Source organism: Gopherus evgoodei, chromosome 2 (assembly GCF_007399415.2).
Source record: "Gopherus evgoodei ecotype Sinaloan lineage chromosome 2, rGopEvg1_v1.p, whole genome shotgun sequence".
Classification (NCBI taxonomy): domain Eukaryota; kingdom Metazoa; phylum Chordata; order Testudines; family Testudinidae; genus Gopherus; species Gopherus evgoodei.
Window position 1 is genome coordinate 274,124,367 of NC_044323.1, and position 6,024 is coordinate 274,130,390.

Sequence of the window (6,024 nt, forward strand, 5' to 3'; positions counted from 1 at the left end):
AAAAGTAACATTCTGATTGACTGTGTGTTAAGCATACAGATTAGATAATTTTGTTCTGGTGCATTTGGCAATGTATCAAAATCTTTCTTTAGTAAAGACTGCCTAACAAACTGATAGCATTTTCACAAAACTTGTTTGAGTATACCACCAATTAAATGGATTACGTTTTTCTGACTAGCAACCCGGCTGAATGCAAAAAGAACAAGGAGTACTTGTGGCACCTTAGAGACTAACAAATTTATTTGAGCATAAGCTTTTGTGGGCTAAAACCCACTTCATCGGGTTTTAGTCCACGAAAGCTTATGCTCAAATAAATTGTTAGTCTCTAAGGTGCCACAAGTACTCCTTGTTCTTTTTGCTGATACAGACTAACACAGCTACCACTCTGAAAACCTAGTTGTATGATTACAAAAGCCATTATTCTGCTATCTGTTGTTAATTGATGCCACCCTAAAATCCATAGCAAGTACCCCAGACTTCAATGGTGGTAAAAAAAAGGTGAAAAACCTTAGACGCTGATTGTTTTATGCATTTTGGCTGTCATCTTGATGATTCACAGTGTGAGCTGCTAATGACACTGCCTTTTATTTTTAGACAGCATCCTTGGTGTTGGCGAAATGCTTTCCAGGGAGACAATCGTAAACTGTAGAGAACACAAATGTTTTAGAATTTCAGGACAAGAGCTCAGTCATAGAATCATAGCCATCTGAGATGGAAAAGACTAGATCATTCTAGTCCTCCCCCTTACAAGAGCATGTTTGTTGGTGCACTCTAGTTTGCAATGACTGAGGTCAAGTCTGGGCTACAGCTTTCTAATGGCATAGCTATGTCAGGCAGGCTTGTGAAGAGGAGGGATCATCTAGTGTAGACATGACCTAGGGCTTGTCTATATAGGAAAGAGTTACCAGTACACCTATAGTTATACTGCTTATAACCCACTGAGTGGGCACCCTTATTCCAGCAGAAGAGTAGCTTTTTCCAGTTTAGCTTAACCCTTTCCTATATAACATGTGGCTACACCAAAAGGGTTGGGGGGGGGGTATAGAAGAGACCTCACATATGAGAATGACTGACACCCCATTGGGGTTTACCGGTATAACTTTATCAGTTTAAATTCATACCTCAGCTTATATTGAATAAACTTTCCAGTGTAGATGAAGTTTTAAGGAGTTTGGTGGCAATCATGGAAATGACATGTTGACTAGATGGGACCAAGGGTGAAAGTAAAATACAGCTCTTACCAGTTTCCCCCCCCCCCCCCGAAGGGGCAGGGCCTCAGACAGAACGGACAGAGCCAGGGTGGAAGTAAATTGCATTTCTTACCCCTACAGTCCAAACACAAGCAACCCACCTTTCCTACATACTTCATGGATTCCTCCCATTGCATGACTTAGATATAGAAATAAAGCTACTATTACTACTTCCAGTACTGTCTGTAATAAAACTTTACTATTGGAATAAGCTTGAAAAACTGAAAACTCACTGTCACATTTTTCTCCTTGTCCTCTTTCCTCCTCCTCCAGGCAGGCTGCCTGACACGCTAGGCTCCACATTCTCCCAACCCCTGAACTCATCAGAGGCTGTAGGGGCTCCCCTCCAGCTTGTAGCAGGGGGACTGGCTGAGAGAGAAGCCTCCCCAGGTAGCCTGCTGCCTGCATAAGAACAGTTTAAACGTAGCTGTTCACTCATGGTCTGAACCGCGGGATTCGGGGCTATTTCTGGCATCCTTGTTAATTTCACTCACGGTTGTTGGGGCGGGGGTGTGTGACCAAAGCTGGGGCAGTTCTTTTCTGTCCCCTGGATGAGGCGATCTTCACTAATATAATACACAAAAAGTACAATCCAAATCAGAAGATCGCCTCATTCAGGGGGCAGAAAAGAACACCTCTCCCCCTCAAACAACCATGAGTGAAATTAACAAGGATGCCAGAAATAGCCCCGAATCCCACAGGTGAACAAAACCGGCCTGGCCTGACAGGGGCTTTCCCTGCACAAGCGGCGCAACAAGTTGGGAAACACTGCCTTAGGTGAAAGATTAATAGGCATTAATTCTCAGCACATTGACAGGTGTTTATTAGACTTTTCTAATCCCACCTCTAGCTCAAATATAGTGATGGTAGAGGATCCTTTACTGTTAGTTTAGGATGCTGAAGTACCTGACATGATCATTTCCAGCTCCCTTTTGCTGTCAAATCTAAGAGATTAGCGGTAGCTTTGGAGGGAAGATGATTTAATACCAGTAATCATAATAGATTCCATCAGGCGCATTTCATGGACTTTACAGAAAGAGGCCTCACTTCACCAGCTACTGAATGGAGTCATCTCTGGGGTGGAGCACAGCTACTTATCATTGCTTGGAAGTACTGCAATAGAAAGAGCTTAGAGCAGAGAATGAAGATTACCTGTCAGGGGAAACTGCAGGGGCAATTCTGGTAGGCTGAATATAATTACGACAATGGAATTTATATGGGACATCCTGCCTATTCTCACACACTATGATCTTTAATTACTACAAGTGATTAAGACAGTAGTTTTACACCTGACTGGCTGTGCTGATTGAAACAGATGTAACAATATAGGTTCACGAAGGTGGGTAGAGAACAAAGGGATGCAGGTGTCCCATCCATGTTGATTGAATCTGCCTACTGGCCCAGGGCACTGCTTAATGGCACACTTTGACATGTGAGTCAAATAACTGTCACAGGCAGTAAAAACGGCAGAGATCATATTTTTGTTCTGCCTTGGCATAGGATTGAGAAAATTAGGCACAATTCTCAATCATTGAAGCTGACAAAGAATATGTTCTAAAATGGTCCCTGTCATCAGTGAATTCTTTCACAAGCCAAAGGAAAGATATTTGGAGTCCGTGGACAGGGGGTGATTAATCACTCGTACATAGCAGGCACTCACAGGCTAGTGCTTTCATCAACTTTTACAAACACACTGCAGCGATGTATTTCTTGAAAGAGTATTTTGCTGACAGATTCTTTCCACAACAGTTAGGGAGAGAATCATTGCTGGAAGACAAAAGCCATATTTCCCTAGTAACTTTGAAGTATCTGTTTCATCAATATATTTATATAACCCCCCCATTGCTTCTTAGATTCTACAATACTAGCTTGATACCGACAGCCTTCAAAGCTGCTAGAGAATAAGAATGTTGGTTTCTAGCCATTATTAGTATGGCTAGAGCTGTACTTTGCTTTGATTAAATCAATAACTTAGTTTTGATTAGATGAGAAAAGACTGAGAGAGTTGCTGATTTGGCAGCTGTAGGCAACAAGTTTACTCAAGAGGCACAGGACAAAACCACAGCCGTGCAGGATTCCCCACCTTGCCCAATCAGTAATACATCTCAACCCTGGCCTGGCAATGCCACTTAAAGGGGTGAGAGAAAAGTTCATTCTCCACATCTCTTCACCATCTGGTCCTTTTCACTTATAACGCTAAGAAAGGAGACCATGTGAATGGTAGTGGTGGTGTTTTAGTCCAGGAACAGGATTAACCAACTAAACTTAGAAGCAGCCAAAGCAGGGGCTGCTGCACTCAGGGGGAGAAGGTAAAATGGGGCCCCGATGGGGTGACCCTCACCCCAGCCCTCTCTGGACCAAGAACTAGGCGGGGGCAGGGAGGGGGCCTCTACTCTGGGGAAACTAAGATCAAGTTGGTGCCTCCCCTCCACAGTCATGTGGCCTTGGAGAAAAACTGCAGAGAGGAGTCAGGCAGAGACTCGAGCCAGAAGCAGCTAAAGCAGGGACTTCTGGACATTCAGAGAACTTTCTGCAGTGTTGACTGAACTTTCTCTGCACTGTGCTGATTGGCTATGGACTAGTGTAATTTGGGGAAGTGGTTTGATTTGGACAGACTGGGTCGGCTTACATCAGATTTAGGTGTGGACACTGCCTGTGCTGCCAAAGGTGACTTCTGTTGACAGAGCCTTGTAGCATAGATCAGGCCTTATTCTGGCTTAACTTTAACCCATTCCTGATCAATTTAAGCTAAACTGAAGTTAAACTTGTTAGATAAACCCTTAGATTTGATACATACAGAATCACCCTAGTTTAATGAAAAGCATGATTTAGAGCCAACTTAGTTAAACTGATGCAGGGTCTCTGTGTTTCAAGACCTTGCCAAGGAGTCACTGAAATAATTTCATGTAGGGTGCTACTCATCCTTTAGCTTTGTCTACTGGGGCCTTATATCTTTACTTTCCCAGATTTTCTCATTCTTCCATTCACTTTTTTCTACAGTTCCACACTCACTTTTTTCTTTAATAATGAATTTGTCAGCCTAAAATTTGTGTCAATCTGAACAGGTGATTTTCATCCTTTATTTTCAAATGGGAAATACTATTTAAGAATTATGGACTCCCACGCTTCCTGTGTTATTTCTACTTCAGTGTCTTTTTGCACCATGGTCCCTCTCTTTTGCCACTGGGCTCTCGGTGATCACATGGGTCACACTACTATAAGCTTCCATTGACTCCCACAGGAGCTGGATGGGGCCCACAATTTGCTATTGTAATTTGAGGCCCAATCTTACAAGTTTCTGAGCAACCTCAGTTTTCAGTGATGTTAATGGAGATTAAGGGCATTTAGCCCTTTGTGGATGTACCTGGTACCTTGCAGGATCAGGGCTCCAGTGATAAAAACAAACTGTGGGCCAAATCCAGCTGCTGTGGAAATAAGTGAAAAAACTTCCATTGATTTCATTGGGAGCAGACAAGTCCTGTGGTCCTAATTCTGCCTTCAAATAAATCCAGAGGAATTCTCTCTGTGTTTCATCCATTAAAAGTAGGGAGAGCTGGGTCCTGTATTGCAAATGCCATCTGCAGCTCCATCTAGAACACTCTGTGAAGTTATGTGAAGCAATACAGGCCACAATACCTACAGAAACTGCAAGTGGGCTGATCCCTGAATTCATGCATACAGCACTTAAGTTAATGGTCTTCCTGGGCATGCAGGGGTCCTTATACATGGCGCATTTGGCAGCTCAGGATCAGTTAGAGATTTTTTCCATCAGAGAACTTTTCCAACCTGCTCCTTCCACTGATAAGCCTAAAAGTCAGAAGTTACAATATGCTAACTCTCAATAGCTCAAGCACTGGGACTTTTTCTAGCAGGAAATGCATGACAATTTTTTTCCTGTTAAAAAGTTGTGCTAAATATAGAATCTTGATTTACGGCCAAACAAAGCCCACTAGCAATCACAATAGGAGGTCTTCTTCCTCCGTGTTACCACTGAGGTCCCCTAGGTCTTGCTCTAGACCTGGTGAATGCAGATGCTTGTTCTAGAGCTAAATTGGTTCAGCTCTGGAACGGATTGTAGCCACGATGTAATATCAGGATAGCTGTGTGTATATACATATACATTTATATCTGTATAACCAGTTCATGTGATTTTTTTAAAGGCTTTAATTGTTGTATTATGCATAGGGTTTGGGTTTTTTAATGGAATTCATCACCATAGAATCTAGGTATCTCAGAGCTGGTCGAAAAATGCCAATTTTTCACAGGAAATTTAAAACAAAAACATGTTTTAACTGCAATTTCCCATAATGTTTGGTTTTGCATGAAAAAGTGTAACCAGAATGTTTTTGGTTTTCAAAATATATTTGATAAAAGAATTATGGGTTTCAGTACAACTGAATTTCACTGCCCAATCATTTTTATAGAAAACATTTCATTTTTGTCCAAATAGCAGAAAATTTTGTTGCAAATTAAAATTTTCCATGAACATTTTTACTTTCATAGAAAGATTTTCAAGAATTTTTGGAACAGTTCTACCTCAAGCATTAAATAAAGCCTTGCAACTCTCCTGCTATTATAGATGGGGAAATGGAGCACAGAGAGGTTAGTGCCCTGATTGCAGAGGTGCCAAGCTCCAGTAGCTCCCATTGACTTCAGAAAGGTACAAGTGACCAAGGTCACACAAGAAGTTTGTGGTAGATTTGGGAATAGAGTATTAATTACTGAGATGGGTACTAGCATAAGAAAGAGTCCCTATCCTAGAGAGCTATCTTCT